The sequence below is a fragment of the Corvus moneduloides genome, chromosome 6, assembly GCF_009650955.1.
Source record: "Corvus moneduloides isolate bCorMon1 chromosome 6, bCorMon1.pri, whole genome shotgun sequence".
NCBI lineage: Eukaryota > Metazoa > Chordata > Aves > Passeriformes > Corvidae > Corvus > Corvus moneduloides.
In genome coordinates this window covers 36,148,193-36,167,772 of record NC_045481.1, presented here as the reverse complement: position 1 = coordinate 36,167,772, position 19,580 = coordinate 36,148,193, and the positions used below count along the sequence as shown (strand labels likewise).

Sequence of the window (19,580 nt, the reverse complement as noted above, 5' to 3'; positions counted from 1 at the left end):
ATAATGAAGTCGCACAGGTATCTGAGTTTGTTATGAGAAGGGAGAATGCAGTTTGTTTGGCTGGAGGTGAACAAAAAAAATAACCTCTCCTAGTGTTCTGAATCTAGAATACTGTTCCAGATGCTTTATGGGTTCCAAGGTACTGTGTTATATCAAAGGGGCATTCTCAAGCTTATTTATAAATCAAACCTGAAAATTTACGTTTGCTGCAGCATTTTCAGCTAACAAATACACCTAAGTGCTTATGCATCATCATAGTGTAATCAACTGCAATCAGTTTGGCAATTGCTTAGATAACCTTTGGTGGAAGGAATATATCAATAGAAAGGGGTTCCTGTTTTAATCCTAATAATGCAAGCTGGAATGTGTGTGTCTGCTGGATTGTTATTTGAAGTGGATGCCAGAAATCTTATGATAAAATCAGCGATAATCATTATGCCAGTTTAAGGAGACACCCAGCTCCACCCCAGAAGTTCATAGGAAGCAAAATCTGGAAAATGTGATCTAAGATGAGACTCTATGTCGGCCCTGGAATACCTCTCACGCCAAATATTAGTACCCAAATTCTAAAAGCCTTTCTGCCTGTGTGACCTTAGTTTTATTTCTTGTCTGTGAAATTGATCTTATAATTTTGTGATGCTCTTGGCAGGGAATTGGTAAGAAAAATATTTATACAGTTGCAGCTCTGTGGTTCTTCCTCATGTATATACTTGATTCCAGATGTCTAGATCCAAGCAGGAATTAAATGGAGTTGATTTCCTTTTTTAAAGAGATGGTAGTCAGATCCCTGATGTGTACAGTAGCAGTAGTAGTGTAGGTTGTTGAAGATCTTAAAGTGACAATAAGTATTTAAAGAGAATTGGTTTCTCATTTTAAATAGAGGTGATTATGGTGCGGTGTAATATGAGAACCATAGCATTACAGGCAGGTGAGCAATCCAGGACTTCATGAAAATCTTTTGATAGACTTTGCTCAGTCTGAAATTTGACCTCAAAAATTAACTTTTGCACTTAGAGGTTGCTCAATGCAGTTGAAGCAGAACAGTAAAAATATAGTGAAAACAAAACAATTCTGTAACAACTCTTTGAAAAAGGGGTATTTTTCTCCTGCAAGTTTGTAGAAAGCCCAAGTAGCAGCTCATAATGTAGCGACGCTTTCTAAAAGATATGTTTATGACTCTTTTCCATGTACTAATGTATTTCTTTATATTTAAAATGGCAATCTGTGAATTTAGCAATACTTCCAGTTCCTGAGAAAAGGAGATCTCAGTCTTGCTTTACTTTATAGAAAATGATGTGTATACATTGTAAGGAATGTGACTAGAGGCTGTAAATCATAACATCTGGTCTATTCGGCCTGGATTGTGTGATTTGCTTTGTCATTGTGTTAAAAAGTACAGTATGAAAGTGAGCTTCACTGTTTGAACTAGGTTTTAATATATGCAAGCTCAAATTTGATTCTTTGAGCTTTTGCAGCTCCTTGACTTTGTGACTTGGCTTTGTGTTTTGATGTGTGTTGCTTGCACAATTCTCTTTGCTATTTGATAAAATTACATTCTCTCTCTCAAAAATTCTTAGCTGTTAACCGTAACCTGATATTAAAAAATTAGGTAATGCATTTTATCTAAGGTATGAAAAGCTTGAGCTGGAAAAAATACCAAGTGTTTGAGATCTCATCTGCCAGGTTTATTTTCTTCCACATACTGGTTTCAAGTGCAAGTGTCTAGAGATGCAAACTAATTGCTTACACTTATTTGATTGAACTAAATAGTGAGAGCAGGCTTGCCCAACTGTTTCACTCAAGTAAACAATGTTAGGGTTTATAACACTAACCTGAATTAAGCTTTTATGTAGTTTTCTGTAGACATTTTAATAAAAAAAGATTGAAATAATGTTGCTTATTTGATCAATGCTCTCCACTTGCATAAACTTCAAGAAAAATGCAGAGATCACTGTTCATTTTGGGAGAACTGGTAGCTAAATATAAAGGTCTGATAATAAAAACACAGTAAAACCACATTTAAAGTAGTCATTCGCGTAATCTGGGCCAGTCTTCTTGTTAATTTTGTGCTTGAGAAGATAAGACCTTTTGACCAGTAAAAACCAGTAATTTTACTTAGGATAGAAATAGGTAAAATACCAGTTAGGAGCCCTGCAGTTTATTATTGACCTAAACAACTTGTTCTGTAAGGACTTGGTGCCAGTCCTAACAAATATTGAAAACGAACCTGATTAAAATACTTGTTGACCTTGTTCGTTATGTCATGGGATGCTCCTCAGAGGTTTGGGAATGCAAGTCCTAAAAAACGAAACACAGAAAAAAGTCCCAAAGCAGTAAACATCCCATTTTTTTCCTAAATAGGTGCATACACTTTACTTAGTGAACAGACTTGGACTATGTTCACATAAATTCCAAATATCTATATTGGAAGAAGTAGCAAATAATTAATAGTTTTTTTCTGCTAAACCGGTTTCAGGAAACATGTAACTTCAAAAGAGAATGGATGTAACAATGAAAACTTTCACTCAAGACTACCACACAGGGAGCCTCACAAATACATTCTTCCTAGTTCCCTGCAGCTGCTAAGTGGACATGTTCACCAGGATTTCTGGCGTGGACAAGGCTTGGTTAGAAAAGCCTCTGTGTTCTTCGACAAGAGTTTTTTTTGAAAGCCAAAATAAGTAACCAGCAAAGTGTATTTATTATCCTAATCTCCAAATTTGCACGCTTCTTACTGCTTTCCTGACAGGATGTTTTGGTGGACAGTGTGTCCCTCCCTTAAGGTCAAGACAGGACAGGGAGTAGATCTTCACCCTTTGGAACTGGAGCCATTTTAAACAATGATGCACCTTTGATATGTGATTGTCTGCAGAGAAGAGGGGTATTAGCTACAGCACTTCCTCATATTGTTGTGTACTCAGAAGCACGTCACTAGGAAAGTCTCAAATCTTTACAAAGTCCACATTGTAAACTGAACTGTGTGCAAAGCTGTAATTTATGAGAACTCAATTTCTTGAAGACCTTTGTACTAATTAGTTTAAAACTCTACCCTTGCTTTGTAGATATAGTTTAGTGGGCTGCTTTACTCCATGTGACACAGCTGTTTGAAATAGCAAGATCAGTCCTGAGGGGGTTTTTTGATAATGTTTGGGTTTGTTTTTCTTTTCCTGTTTCCTTTAATTTTTTTTTCCCAAAAATGACTTTTTTGCAAATCATGACTTTTAATTTACATCCTTCACATCTATGTAGACTGACTTAGACACCTTTATATAGCAGAATTAGAGGGCTGGGTTGGTAGGGATTTTTTTTGGTATTGTTTTTAAAGCTGTTTTCTGCTGGAAGTTTTCTTGTGAACTTTTTTCTGTGTAGCAACTCATTTCTGTCCTTATGGTGCTGTGAGTTGGTGTTAAGTGAGTGCTACTTCTGGATTACTTGTGCTATTGCTGATCATTATGTAAGCTTCCCAGTTTGAAAAAAATGTCACTAGTGTAATTTCAGTGGCAGGGATGTAACATTTCAAGAACTACTTGACACAAAGAATGCAAAGAGGTATCATGCCAGCTAATGCAGATGGGGCTTATTTGCTCACCAGCCTGCAAACTGAATTCGGAACCAGCAGTTTAATGTGTTTTCCCAGGTGTAGCACTTTGCTTGTGGGGGTGTTGGTCCAAAAAATCTGCCCTTAAAGTGTTCTCCAAAAAAACTGAATTCCGTTTTGCTGCTGATATGTAACATGTTTTCAGATGAGTGCAAAGGAGCCGTCTTTGTAAATTAAAATTAAATGATGAAGGGGACTCTGTGTGTGTACTCTGTGTTGTGGTGGTGGTAGTTTTTTCCCCCCAAAGATCTGAATGTAAGTCTGATCTCTGATTACAGCTCAAAGAGCTGCCAGAAGATCTACTGTAGTGGTTTGATAAGTGGTTAGCTCTTCTGGGAGGAGGGTTGAGAATGAATATCAATTTTCGTAAGAGGTTTGATTTTTCATGTTCAAATTAAAAAAAAAAGCTGCTTTATTCAGGCAGTAGACTCTACTCACCAGAATAATGGTTGAAACAAATGCATTCTTGATACACAAGCTGTAGATTTGCTTCGAGGTAGTAGTTGTAAGTATTGATATTTGATAGGACTTTAGGATTTAATTAGGAAGTGTTTGACTTGCAGAAAACCACATGCCAACTTAAATATGTAGAATTCTAACAGAAAAATAGTAGTGTAATTAAGAGCAACTAGCAATTTCATCAGGGATTAAATTATTTTGTAATTCTAAGTAAATTAGAAATAGTTTTGGTGCACTCATGGCAGTTGTAAAGCAAATACTTTGCCTTTAAAGGGGGAAAAAAAGGTGGAAAAAGGATTAGGAGAGGAAATCATGGCAGTCTCTTTGGGTTAGATTTAATATTCACAAACATAGTGATGTGTTGACTGCTGTGATGAAAACTTTCTATTAGTATCTTCAGGGAGATGGGGAAGAGGGGATTAGAACTGTGACTTTCCTACTGAGAGCCTTTAATTTTGGTTTCTACAGAAATGAAGAGGACAATTGTCCACTCCTGAGCCTTCCTGAATATAAATGTGATGTTGTCTTTCACTTACCATGGGTTCTTTTTCTGTCTTTGTTTGTTTTTAGCTAAGAAGTGCTTTCTTTCCTCTGCTGTTTTTAATGGAACAGAAAATGGAGATGAAAAGGCATGGCTTCTCCTTTAGGCTGGAGTTTGCACAGAGGCTCTTTGGTCTGTTTCTCTTCTTTGTGTGGGTTGCTGAGGACTGGAATCAGTCAGGGCAGCAGGGCAGTGCACCTGGGAAGCTGAGAGGGAAGGCCACAGCAGAGCTGCCCAAGACTGGTGTCCTCGCTGTACAAAGTACAGAGTACTAAGGTCCAAGCTCTTCCTGACCCATCATCCCAAGCATAGTAGTGGTTTGGATCAGTTTAATTCTGGTAGCATTTTTATGTGTGAATGAAGGGAGTGCGGTAACTGTGGAAGAGCCCAGTGTTATCTTGTGAAGCTGTACAAGTGAGCTGGAAGTCTGGCCCTAACTCACATGTTGTTATTAATATTAGGACTTGATTTTGTATTTTGGTTACTTGAAGACTGGTGGAAAGGGTTTTTCTTCCCCTCACTTTTGCCTATAGGGTATTTATCTATGAGTGACGATGTTCAAAACATGATACTTTGGTGTATGTTTAGATAGTGATTGATGTTGGGGGTGGGTATTTCCTGTTACTTAATGATGCTTTAGAAGAGTTAGTCATCATTGGCCAGGAAACACCAACTCCAGATTAGATTGAGTCAGTTATCTAAAAGATATTTCAGTGTCCATCTGAATGTGGTACGTTGCCAGAGACGTTGTGTTTATAATAGCATCTTGTTTTAGTGCTTAATTATAGTATTAGTGGTTGTATGTGGGTTCCGTGTGCTATAAATATGTCATCTTGAAGTCACTACCTCTGGTGCCCCAAGTTTTAGGAAGTGGTTGGACAGTGTTGCCTAAAAGTTGACTAAAATTTTGTAACTGCAGGAATTTTGCATTCTCAAATGAAAGAATACTTAGTACTTCTCTCCCTCCCTGTCCTTGGCAACCGCAGTTGCCATCTATGTGAATTTTGCAGTATACTTCAGGTTGGGATTCAAACTGCATCTTTTCAGGTTAATCAAGTTCCCTTCTACTTTCTGAATGGGAGTGATGATTCTCTGCTTTTAGTCCAGTGTACAAGCATTAGTCTGTACTTGGCACAATAGAAATAAGTAAGTTTGTTTAAGAAAAATGGACAAAAATCCAGACATTAACATACAGCACTATCAAACAACCATAGTATATATAACCAAATTGGGGGGGGGGAAGAGGAGAGGTATTTTCTGACATTAAAAAAAAAGTATTTCTAGGTATTAGTAAGACCCCCTTTCCAGAGATACTTGTTCTGGATGTTTGCTCTAGTCTTTACTGGCTAGGTAAACCATGTTGACTGAATATATTGTGGGAGTCGAGGGGGGGTTAAAAACCACCAGTGACTTCTGTAATTCAAGGCTGAAGGGAGAAATTCTGAGAATGTCTTCCTGGCTGGTTCTATCTCTCTTCTACCTTTTGGCTTCTTTCCTTCTCAGGACAGGTGAATTTTTCCAGCTGTAATCTTGTGAAAAAACATATATTGGGACTTAGCTATGTATTTGTAGTCCTCTATGCTTCCATTAAGTATTAAGCTCCTTTGGAATAGGCTGAAACTTGCTGATGTCTAGGCTTGTAACTGTCTTATTAGTACACCTTGGGATCCTCTCTCTGCACAGTTATTTTTATAGGTGTGTGCTGAAGGGTAAAGTAGCTCCATCAGTCACAAAGGACAAACTTGACTGCCATGAGTAAAAGCAGTATTCATGAATAAGACTCAATTTGGTTTACTACACGCTGTACATACCCAAATGTTTCACTCTGGACCTTACCCTGCTCCTTCTCAGTTGTTCTTACAAGTTTTCTTATGTTATCAGCAAGCACAGCTGGAGCTGGCAAAACCTTGTGTAAGCCTTGAAGATGCAGAGGAAATGAGGCATCTCCAGTGGCCTGTCCCACTGATGCAATTGCTCAGGCTTTGCAGAAAAGGCAGGGTGTTGCTGAAGGTTTCACTGAAGTTATTGTACCCAAGTTGTTGCCTGCTAAAACCCACTGGTTTTCATTCTCTGTCACAGAAGGATGGACTTCGTGAGCACGTTAACTGCAGGGGGGAAAAAAAAAAAAGGGCTCCAGTAGATTTTATTTTTAATTTTATGTAGATGTGTCAGTTGCTGCTCTGGTGGAATGTAATAAATGACGGTCACATAAAGCTGTGCTAGTATCTATAGCAGGATATAGTTACTGCTTTTGGTTGAGTTGTCCTAAGGTATTACGACTGTAGTAGTCTGCTAGAAAATGTTTGCTTTGGAGTCTCAGAACTGATGCAGGTACTACCAGAACCTGTACAAAACAAGGCAGCTGAAGGTGGCTTTGGTTTGTGTACTGTTTCACAGACCCAAGTTAGGTATCCTGGATGTAGCCTTTGAGGCCATGTGCAGTTGGTTTAGGTTGTTTCCCAAAGTGTTTCAGTGTACCTGAGGTTTAGGTTTCCCAAAGTGTTTCAGTGTACCTGACCCACGATGAAGGCTGTCCAGGCCCTTCCTGTTGCATGTCACGTCTGGATGCCTAATGTGAGGGAGTGTGGGTGGTGAAGAGAATTTGCAGGGAGTGTCTCAGGGCAGCCTGTCCAACGAAGCCTGTGTCACATGTACATTCTTGCCTTACCTTCTGTCTCTTGCAGAACTTTACCTTTTCATGCTCTGAATTTTGGAGAACTCTATCATCTGGATTTATTTGTCTGTAGTGTAACTGACCAAGTCTGTATGGGTAATAATCTGTGGAGTCCTTAAAACAGCAGACTTTTTTTTTTCAAATGGTAAGTAAAGTGCTATGGAAACCAACAACTTAATACTATAGGTAAAAGTGAATGTTTTGTAGTTTTCACATCCTAGGTGGACTGGATTCAAATTATTGAAGGAGGTATTTGTTAGCACTTGTTTGAAGTAGGTACAACAATGCACTCTGTCAGTTCTCCTTTCTTTGACTGGTTGTGTAATCTGTTTATTCCCTGAACTAAGCTTGTGAATTTCCCCATCATTTCTTAAAAACTGAATACCACATCTTTTTGTCTTAATTTTTTGTGAGCTTTAAATTTGAGAGATTCTGTGGAAGATTATAAATTAATTGCGGGGCATCCTCAGGAAGTTTTTTCCTTTTTTAAATGTGTATTCTAAAATAGCTGAGAACCTCGTGTAGAAGTGCTTTTTATGTTCTCTGAACTCATATCAACTTAAACCTTTAACTTCAGTGAGATCTTTGAAAAGTCCTTCTAATTGTACCCATAGGAGAATCTTTAACCACTTAAAAGAAATTCAGAAAAGGTTACTAGTTAATGACATGTTGAAAGTTTGAACCTTTGAAATGTAATATAATATAAATGTAAATAAACACTGGGTGTTCTTACAGTGTATTTAGTAGATAAATTTAAATGTTTCTGTAGTTTGAAGACTTAAGTCTTGCTTGGATTTAAACATCATACTCATTAAGCTGATGCTATTAATATTCAGACTTGTCAAAATCTATTTCCTCTGTGATGCCAGTCAATAATTCGTCACTATAAAAGCTAGATAAGATGTCATTTAGCAATAGCTGTGCCAATGATGAAGTAAATTCTTTTTATTCATGTTTTAGTTGTTATGTCCGTAGTTTTTTTTCTTCTCAGACCTGGGACATAATGCTTAGTCAGTAATACTGACACACGTTGCCACATTGCCTGCTCCCATAATCTCTGGGTAACTGTACCTACAAAAAGCACATTGATTCTTTTCTTTCCCATTCCCAAAATAATTTATAAAGAAGAATCAGAGTCAGAGGTCTAGGTTCTGATTTTGTACCATAGTGAGCATAGATTAACTTCATATGATGGTCATCAACCTGGGATACTTAGGTTTTACAGAGGTGTTCAGTCATCCCTCTTCCTGGTGTATTGCAGTTCCTTTGGTCCCTTCTGGAGTCTCCCTTCAAACAGAAGCTGAGAGCTTCAAATGTTGTAGCTGTTTTAATTTTACTGACATAGCCATTTTTATGTGTAACATAATACTATTATCCAGCAGGAAATACAGTCTCCTACTGTGAATCTCAAGACTATCAAATATTTTAGGAATGCTTTCTAACCTTCTTTCTAGCATCAGGGAAATAAGTATGTCAAATAGTCCTGTTCTGCACCATCCTCTATCCCTTTAGGAAAAAAATTTACAAGTTTGCTTTAGGTGTCTTCACTCTTGTGAAATGTAAGATAATTTTAGAAATTCTATTCAGGTATTCATTGTTTTGTAAATCCAGAGTGGCTTCTAGAAGGGGAGTGTAGCAGTAGCAAAATTTACAAAATCCTTTTTAGTAGAAAAGACACTTACCTATAGAGATATTTTGAAAAGTAAAAATGTTCTTAGTAGAACAACACTCTCCCCTCCCCATCAAACAAAAAAACAATGAAAAAAATAGGAGTAAGACCATTTAATTGTAAAAGCTGGAGCAGATAATATGTATGTTCAGCTATGATCTTAAGCTTAGGCAAATTTTAGGTATGTTCTGTGAAGTTAGCTTATGTGGTCAGTCAGATCTTTTGGGTTTTTTGCCTTACTAGTTAATCTGTTTTTTCACACAAATTTTACTTGTTTTATGTAGAAAAGATAAATTCAGTAACGCAATTGTATGCACTGGTATGTAATATACAAGGGGAATTTTTTGTAGCCCAAGCTTGTGATTTCTTTCCCAGCCTTATTTCTCAGTTGCTCTGTTTTTGTGAGAGTTCAGAACATGCAGGCTGTATGCCTTAAAGTAGGCCATTTCCTGAATCTCCTCTTATTCCTTAATTTTGTGTAGCTGGAACTTTGCTCGGTGTCTAATTAGTATTTTGGTCTCCCACATACAGCTCCAATCTCCTCCTGTATCTCCAGCACTGGATATTTATAGCAAGCCCGCCTAAAAGCTTTATTCCAGCGGTGAGAAACTGACTGAGTTGCACATTGTGATTCCTCCTGCGCCCATGTCTGTGACCAACTGTGGAGTCTTGGCATGCATTGCATTCCTGGGTGTGGTTGTAGGACAATCCAAGATAACCTCAGTTATCTTGGCTTTGCTACAGCAGCCTGTTGCATTTTAGAAGTTCATGTTAGAGGCTATGAAAAGCATTTAATTCCAGACTCTGAAATTACTATGTCACCTTCATCTTTAGTCCTTTTTTGTAAGCATTTAGGAAGAGAGGCATTATATAAGGAATAAAAAAGGCCTGTGTAGATCACTAACTTGGTATTTTAAAATTTATGTAGTTGTGATTGCTTGTCAGCTTTGGGCTTTAGAATCCAGGGCACTCTGAATTTCATCCTTTTCTTCTGCTACAGTTTCAGGGTTTCATCTTGTAACACCAGTAAGTCTACTCCCAGTCAGAATGACTGTAGTGTTTAATCTTGAGAAGCTTCTAAAATGCAAGTTGATGGACAAAAACAGGACTCAGCCTTGAGTTAAACTTGAAAACAGAAGGACCAAGTACAGGAAAGAAAACCATGACTGAACATGGAAAAAACCACTGTAGCTGTCAGACATGATGCATGGACTGCAACCCTTTCTGGTGATAAGGAACTTCCAATAGGCAATGTGAATCTGAGTGTACTGGAAACTGTTGTCACTTGATGGTGTTGTCATCGCTCAGACTCAAAACTTGGAGGGGCTAAGGAAGTTCTGTCGGTTTTTGTAGCCAAACACTGTTTACTTTATGAAGATGTTTCTGTATAATCCCTGTGTAAACAGTGAAACAGTGCTGGTGGTCAACTTCCAGTGGGTGCATTTCACAATAGAGAGAGGTAGAAAAGGAGAACCTGATTTTTGCAAATGTGGCCCCTTCCTTTGTAGAGTATTTTCTTACAGAGAGTGAGGGAACAATATAAGAACTCTGAACTCGTTAAATAGTTAATTTATCCTCAATAAAAAAGGAGTGACTAAAGTAGGCTGCCCTTGAAAATAGTTACTACGTTTGCAAATTGACAGATTTCATTGAAGAAGCCTTGTTTATGTAAAATATTGAGTGTAAATAGCTGAAGAACATGTTATTGCATTCATGATTGATCTTGGGTGAGGCTTGTGAGTTCATCAACTTTGCCTGACCACTGCAAAATACCAATTTGGCGTTACTCTTAAATATGGTTAGTGTGAAATTTGAGGAAAAGGTGTTTGTGGCTTCCAACAATACTTTTTGAGGCATGTGATTCAAATGCTTGTAGACACTTGCATAATTTTACTGTTACGAGACTAAATTGGTCAGAGAAGCATATGTAATATCTACTTGGCTTTTTCTGCTCCTACTTTATAGAAAGTTCTGTGATATAGGAATCCAACTTCTCAAGTCTCAGTGCTGGCAAAGCTGTGTCTTTATGCTTGTATTTAGAAGGGAAGGCTTTATATAAATGCTTTCGGCATTTCTTATTTACAGTGGTTAGACTGCTATGATATTGAAAAAAATCTCTTATAGAGAAATGAAGAGTTTTGTAGTTCTTGTTTGAGAACCCTTTCCTTTTCCAGAAAGTAATACCACTGGAGGAGACCACTGCCTTTAGACCTGCTGTTTGTTTGATGCGATGTGTGCAGCTTAAAGAGAGCTGCAGGTAAGATGATCTCAGGAGGTGGAGTTTGAGCTGGGAAGATGCAGTGCAAACCATAGGCAGAGTAGAAGGGTGGCTCTGTAATATAGATAATTGAAGTGCACCTTATGGACAATCAGCCTTTGGAATTAAATCTGACCTTTAAGAAGTAATGTGAGGTACTAGCAAGTGCTTGATAATGTGAGTAGGGAGACCTTAGCCATTCTGCTGTAGACAGCCTTTGGCTTGCTAGAGCTTTGTTGATGTATTTTTGCAAGACACCAGTTGTCATTGGTTAACCAAGGGTGAAGATTGCTAAAGCTGCTGGAAGAACAGTACAGTTTGAGTGGATTTTCTAAGTCTTGCCATGCGCACCAATGTTTTCTGGCTAAGTGAAATGCGTGCCTTTGCTAATCTCAAAGGGACATAAGGTGATGCTTGGTCCTCCAGGGGTTGTGGTAAAGACTCTTATACAGAACTTCCCAGCAAGAAGGGATTGTCACAAGATACTCTGAGTTGAAAGGAGCCTACAAGGATCATCAAGACCAGCTATTAAGTGAATGGCCCATATGGAGATCAAACCCACAACCTTGGGCGTTATTAGTACCATGCTCCAACCAACTGAGCTCCTCAGTGGCACATTATGCCAACTTCTTAGGAGATCTGATTTTCCTAGAGCAGAATAAGCTCACTTTCTGCCTCAGTTCAGTACCTATGTCACCAAGTCACTATTTGCATTCCCTGCTCGTAACTTCGTTCCTGTGAAAGTAGTAAATAAGGTGGAGTTTAATATATGTAGAGGAATTGTAACTGAGGAATGTATAATTGATTCCTTGTGAAGGAAGGTGGTGTTGTCTTCCATCTAATTTTATTGGCATTCTGAATGGTGTTACCTATATTGTCAATGTCATATATGCTGCCTGTTGTATAAGAGAATTCTGCACATTCTGTAAGGATTTACTTTAAAATTTTCTGGACTTAGAAAGGGAAGGCAGAGGATGCTGTTAAGAATGATGATCTATGAATGGAGTAGTTGTGCTGCAATCACCTGCCAGAATAATGGAGTTTATTCAAGGTGCTGTTCAAATCAGTGGACTCTGTGACCAGTCGCTGGTGAACATAACACAGTTGTGATTTTTATGGTTGTGTGAATCTGGCAGCACAATATCCAGTGTCCTTTTCACTGAGTCCCTATCATGCCTGCCTTGCTGCTGGGTGCCAGCTGTTCCATTGCAGGCATTTTTAGACTGCCTTCCTCTTCATCCTGTCTTCTGATGCCCAGCTCAGTTGCCACCCCAGGAAGCAGCTGTCTTTTATGGAAGTAAGGTGATGCTCTCCATAGGAAGATGGCACCCCAGGGCACATGATTTCATCTGTCAGCCTGGGCAGCAGCAGCAGCACGATTTCCTACTTGCCCTAACTGTAGAGCTCATACTGCTTTTATGTCAAACTCATTCATACCAGGAGTGAAATTTGTTGCTTTCCACTGTGGCCATTCATCAGCAGGCAATGCAAAATATGGCAATGGTAGAATCTGAATTATTCAGGGAAAACTCATGTGAGTGAAGCCTTGGTTACCTTCTGCCTCTTGCCCTGTACTGTGTCTGGTTTTTGAGGAGTGACTGGTAGCAGTGCACTGTGCTGCAGATGTGGGAAGGCTGCCTTTGGGTGAAGGATTTCAGGGTCGCCAGGTGATATTTCTGTCTTTGCTGAGCTTGAAGCTTCATTGATTGCTCTGATGGACTTGAGAATGAAGACAAATTTTCCTCATTATTTCCTGTTTGACTTTTCTTGTTCTTTTGCCAGGCAGTTTAAAGTTGGGAAGATGACAGCTAATGTATGATTCAAGAGGCTGTTGCAGCCATGAGTTACTTATGGGCAGTGCACTATTTGGGACTCTCTCTATTTTGCCACCACACTCTGTGTGTTGCAGCAGATCATTGTAGCTGTTTTACTGTAGTGAGCAACACGGGATTTAGAAAGGTGAGAGACATCTGTGGGTTTCACAGTTCCAGCCTAGCTGAGGTCATTCAGTCAGACTGGTGTGTTCGTGAGGACTGTTTGGCTTCACTGGAGCTCCTGAGTTGCCACTGTTGCTGGCAGCCCTGCCTGTAGTCCTGCACTGACTTCTGGGCAGCCTGATCTCCCTCTGGGAGAGCATGGCCTGCTACGTAGCTGTGGAATTCACTTAACTAACCTTCAGAAGGAGAAGAAGGAGACGGAAGTGTGAGCCCATATATGATAGACAGCATCCTGCTTTGCTTAAGATCATGACAGGGGTGAGGAAGGTGATTTCGGTACCAGTAGCAAAACTACTTACTTCTCTAGTTCAGGGTGATGTTAATATTGAACTTTTTTCCTGGGTTTGAACAATTGTAACAAGATGGCCAAAAGCTCAATTTGTTTGAATAATGAACATCTTTGTCTTTTTGTCCATGTCTCAGATGGCAGCTTATTTTAAGGAGAGTCAATAGGTGCTCAATTGAAGTACAATATGCAATATTTCTGTAGTTCTTAACAGCCCTAGCTGACAAAATGTTTTACTGATGGCTTGAGACGTTTCTGACTTAATTCAGTATATATTGCTTGTGATTATATTTTCATTTGAAGCTTTTGAAATAAAAACACTTTTTCATGATCTTTTCATGATCTTAATGTTAAATTGTCCATTTATTTACAGGTTGGGGCTAAAATAAACACAATAATTTAAAATCATTAGGTGGGAGAACTGTTAATGAGGAATGGTGAGACAGTTTTGTGAATATTTATGGGATTTTGGTATTCATGAAAGAGGGTGATAGTCTTAGCTCCTTATATAGATAAACTGGGACCCTGAAAGGCAGCACTGGCATTTTGAGATGCATATTTTAACTTTGTCTTTTAATGTATGATTGGTTAACTGTTAAAGTGGTTGGTTAAACTTCATCTCACTAAGTGTTCTGTGTCTTACTGCACTAAGAGTATGGGAACACTTTTGATCTTAATTTCTAGATTCTTCAGAGAAGTTCAGTGGAGGTTTTTCATTATTATGTGAAGGTTATTTTAAACTGTCTGCGTTAGAATGCACGTCCTGGCCTTAGTATTCATTTTGAGATGTGAGTACAGCTTGTGAAGAAAGCACACATGCAAAGGTTCATTCTGGCTTTTAATGCATGTTTGGTTTTTGTAGCAGAAATTCTGTGCTGATCTTGAAAGAGATAATAAAACCTGTATGCTAACAGAATTGATATGGGGAAGAGAAAGCTAACAGAAAAAGTTGAATTAAGATGCCAGTATTTTATCACCAGGAAGGTGGTACAGTAAGTCTGAAACCATTATATTCTAGTCCATTATATTCTAAGACTTGACCTTCTGAATTACCATAGACTTAATTTTGACTAGAAGGTAAAATGCTGATGTGAGTTCTTGCAGTTCATTTAGTAGGTAAGGCAGTTTTACAAGTTTGGAGCAGTCTGTCTCAGATAGTAACATTAGATTCACATATATACCTTCCCCCCCCTCCCCCAATGTTATATTAGATGAACTGGTTTAAATATTGAAGGCTGGAATTAAAATCTTATTGTGGTCTTGGAAAGACCAAGTATTTTGACTAGATTGCTAGAGAAATGAGCATATTGCTTCCATTTCTTGATAAAAGTTTGTGTTAAAAAAATCTTCATTATCATGAAGGAATTTTGTAATTATTAATTTGATTTTATGTGAAAAGGGTAGAAACCATCTCTTTGGATGTATACAGAGTTATTTATTTAGAGAAATATATTTTCATTGTTAGGTATACTGAAAGTGAGTTTGTATAACTGAGCTTTTCTTTCTCTTCACTAAGTTTAATGGGAGTAAAGAAAAACGGTCTGGAGAGGAACCCCTGGATTTACTGATGTCTCAAGCTTTATGTGATAATTCTCACTGAGCATGTAGTTGTGGATTCATAATACATTATTGCTGGTCAAAAATAATGTGTTACTAATTTTAATGACCGTCATGAAATCTGGTAACTTCACAGAAGGAAATGTCTAAGAGATTATTATCAGTGTTTAAAAAAACAGTGCTGGTGAGATTTTGTAGCAATAGCAGTTGAATTCCTATCTACAGCCTCCATAAAGGCCAACATTACTATCCCTATAAGCAAAAGGCTCTAAATGCCAAGTGATAGGAAGAGGGAGTGGGGAAGGGAAGTATGCATCTGTTTATAAGAGCAGATATGAAAAACTTGACTTGGAGTTCTTCCGAAAAACCTCAAACCTTTAATGCAGATGGATTGATTTATCCTTTTATCACTTAATTTCATAGAGATCACCTCTTCTCCCCTTGTACACAAATGAAAATATGCAAACATTGAAATTAGTAAGATGAAAGGTTTTGGCATCAGTCTGAGAAGCTTCAGGTCTGTTGCCATGAAGAAAGAAAAATCCAGCCTTGACTGGAGTTGTGGCAAATTGGTATAATGGTGTAATAATTCCAGATTGTGAGGTTGTTCTTTAAAAGAAACACTTAAAATTATCTTAAAAAACATTGTCTTGTGAGGTACAGGGAGGAAATGACGTAAGTTCCCATATTAAACCTTTTGTAGCCCATATTGGACTTTATCATCTCTCCTTTATTTCAGCCCATAGGTTCATTTTTTAAAAAATATCCATGGAGTCATGGTTGTAGTTTCAAGAAAGAGGAATTTTTAAGAAAAGTACTATGGCAGAATCTGAGGGGGGGAAAAAAGAAGTAAGTCATCAATGAAGATATTCTTTCTTCTGTCCTATGAACATCGTTCTGGTAACTGATTCTACTACACTTGGGTTTGGGGAATGTTTTTTCACAAAATTACGTACATCAGGATATTATGAAGGTAAATGCTTATAAAAGATATTTCTTTAGTTATGTTGCTATATATAATTTTCAAAATCACTGAAATTGTGCTTAGATCTTAAGGCTTTGCAGTAAGCAGGCATGGGAAACATTAGGCACAAAGTGAGGTTTTACATGCTGGGTTATCGTAAGGAATGCTAGTTGTCTGTATACAAAATGGTACCAGAAAGGTGGAATTGTGTTGGAATTCTCTGTTTAGACACCTCTCATAGGGGCTATGGTGACAGATTCCATAAATGTTTTGTGGGTTCTTCTGTGGGTAATGAAACATGTGGTTTGTATTAGCATCTAGAGAAGATGCAAAATATTTTTAAAGGTATTTAACTGGTGAGGGAATTCAGAAAGCATTGCATTCTGTGTGCTTAAAAGAATTTATAGCTTGTTATCTGACTTTGTTAAGCTAGCTTCCGATTTGATTACATTTGTGTAAAGCAAATGGATTTGGGAAATAATTCTGTTAGTTCCTTGTAGTGTTTTGTAAAGAGTTATTGTGAGAAAAGCGTTATGGAACAACTCAAAGCTTGCACTGGACAGGTGTACAAAAGTAATTCCTACTATAATAAGTAGGATTTGTGTAAAGAAAAAATCACGTTCTTAGAAGTCAACCACAGTTGCTATGCTGGACACCAGAGCGAGTTCCTAAGAACATTCTGCCTATCTTTTACATGAATGTGAAGTTTTTCTGTTATGAGGCTTAATGAGGGATGATCAAATGATTTTCTGATATTCTGACAGCCAGAAGAAATTACTGTATCTTTTCTCTCGGCTCATTTTTATTATTAAAACCTGCCATTTTTCACAAAAGCTTGATAGAAAGCTTCACAATTTCACTTTGAGTTATAAATGAATATTAAAAATGCCTTTTGTGTCACTTGCCCTCCTCCTTCTTTGCATTAGCTGCAGTCAAAAGTGTGGTTGATTTAGCGTGAACAAGCTGAAGAAAACCCACAGATAAGAGGGCCTTAATTATATTTAGCTGTGGAGGATGAGAGCGACTGAAGTGTCTTGAACTGCCATGTAACAGCTGCCAGGCTGTGACTGACTGGGGTGCTTGGGCCCAGTGCAGTATTGGTATAACAAGGAGTCATCTGTCACCCTGTGAATGACACACTTTGTGGCAGTTTAAGCTAATTCTCATTTCGTAATTGAGAGTGACTAGTGCACCCATGGGTTGTTGCCGCAATAATTCAAATTTTGTGAGCTATCTGGAATATACAAATTCATTTCATTTAAATGTCTTGAGCTGTAGAAACCTCTGCTTCTGTGTGTTTGGGAAAGGGAGATCCTTACCACTGTAGCGAGGCAGCTCGTGGTGGTGCTGGGGCAGTTGGGTGTGAACAACTCTGCTGTGGTGCTGTGACAGCTGCAACGCGGAGGTGTGGCCAGCTGGACTGGCCCTGAAGAGACACCAGCTTGTGAGTTGTGCTGCTTCACAACAAAGGCTCCATAGCACAGTAATTCTCTCTGACACAGTCAGTGTTGGATCCTGGGGAAGAATAGAAGATTAAGACACGAAGGAAGACTTCCCAGCTGGTCAGATTGGACTGGGTGATTTTCTAAATGGAAGGCTGCATCTCCACTATAGGTTCAAATAACCTTTGGAAGTTTTGATCCAATAATTAATCTGTGTGGTTTGGGGGTTTGTTGCTGTTGTTGGTATTTTGTTTGTTTGTTTTATTTTTTTAATTATTATTTAAAATTTTTAAAATTCTTTTTTATTTTTAGTTTTTAAACTTTCCCAGAGCTAGGAATTGTCCTAGTTAATTTTGTATCATGAAGAGAAATACTCTTTTATTGACACCTGGACTGCTGGAGAATTCTGTTGTTTTTCCACAGTTTCTGCAACATAAGAATTGAAAAATCATCATTCCCTTTTCATTTGCTAACATTTTGATACTGTAATTTTTGTAGCCTTCCCCACTAGAAAATTGCTTTTCTGAGGTGAAGACCTTTGATGTATCTAATCTGTCCTTGAGCAGAAGGTGTTAAGTAGTCCTTGCTATCCTCCTTATCCTTGCCACTTTCCTGCACCTTTCAGTTTCATTTCAGTGAGGGTATATTAAGTACAAGAACTATGTGGTATTGAAGCTGAGTGCAGTCTGATCTTATGCTGCGGCATCATACTGGCTTTGCTGTGCTCCTTTCATAATAATTCTTACTACTGTTTGCTTATTTGACAATTAAATTTTTAGAGGACTAAACGTGAGTCCTTTCCTAGACAGTGGTAATAGCTGAATTTGTATTCATTGCTATTAATAATTAAGGTGGCTTTTTTACCTTTCTTCCATGTGCTTTTCTCTGCTGTTTTCTTACAGAAGAATTTCTTCTTGTGAGATGATCTTGTCTTTTCAAAATCAATTTAACCTACTTCAGAACATTTTGCATCACCTGTAAACTGTTGCTGAACTATTTTCTTTTGGGAGCATATATGAATGAATGAATGAAACATTGCTGGCTGTGGTGGAGAGCCCTTTTTACCTCCCTGTTTTGTATCTGATCATGTGGATTTACCTGGTTTCTCTGTACCTGAATCCTACTTGCTGACAGACTCAGCAGCACTACTATTCATTCCCACTGAAGACTTCTCATAAAGCTGATCCGAATTTATGGTTTGTTGCTCCAAATGTTTCTGGAATGTTGGCTACGTGGACTGCTGGACTGGACCATGCTGTGGGCTGGTGTAGATCAGTGTTGCAGGATCAGTTGTCCAAAATGCAGTGGCTTTCACTTTTGTGAAACATTGTATATGAACCAAGGGTAAAGCTTCACTATGAGTACAAGTATATATTTTTAAATCTTGCTGAAGTATATCCTCCTTGTAATCTAGTTTAGAGTGCAGTTGGTTCCTGAAATGCATGCTCTGGATCTGTAGCTTACTTCATCTACTCTTTCTGCTCTCACCCAAGAGCTGGAACCAAAAATACTATGAGTGTTCGTATGTTTCTGAACTCCCAGTCAGTAGGTAGTGATCAGGTCAACAGCACAAAGGTATGATTGACTGATTTATATTCGACCCTGTCTGATACTAAGCAGCAGATGTTTGGTCTTGTCTAGTCAACTCTGATTATTTGCTTATAAAATACTCATAGGTCCTACTGAAGTGCAGTGTAAAAACCTAAGATTTGTGATTGATCTACCAGTAAAAGTTGCTTATTTTACTTGTCAAGTTTTTTTTTTTTTAATTTTGAAAATGCATTTATTTTCATGGGATTTGACATTTATAACTTCAAACTGCAATTTGTGGAATTGAGTGATTAAAAAACATACTTTTTGTCTGTTTCAGCCCTTTCTGTACTTTCTTTTATATCTAATTTCATTTTGAAATTCAGCATGTATTTGTAAAGATACCTTTTAAACTGAGATGTTCGTGTTTGAAAACTGTTGAGTTGTCTCATATTTAGCTGCCCTAAATGTCAATGATGCACTTGGAGATGACATGGCTTGGTTAGTTAAAATTATTCACATGTGTGCAGATGAGCTGCAAAGCAGAATTACTTTGACTGCTTTCCACAAGGCATAGCTAGTGTTTCTTTACTAAACTTTTGCTTA

General features: G+C 38.0%; 1 protein-coding gene across 9 annotated transcripts in view; it reads left to right on the top strand.

The window, feature by feature from the left end:
• The window catches only part of NUMB (NUMB endocytic adaptor protein), a 92,853-nt gene that overhangs the window by 30,048 nt on the left and 43,225 nt on the right, over positions 1 to 19,580 (top strand). The window contains exon 1 of one of the 9 annotated variants that reach the window (XM_032111062.1): positions 7,283 to 7,417. The exons of the other annotated variants lie outside the window; for them this stretch is intronic. The gene's annotated coding sequence lies outside the window, so the exon portion shown is untranslated. Of the gene's footprint in view, positions 1 to 7,282; positions 7,418 to 19,580 lie in introns of those variants that run through there. 9 annotated transcript variants of the gene reach the window in all.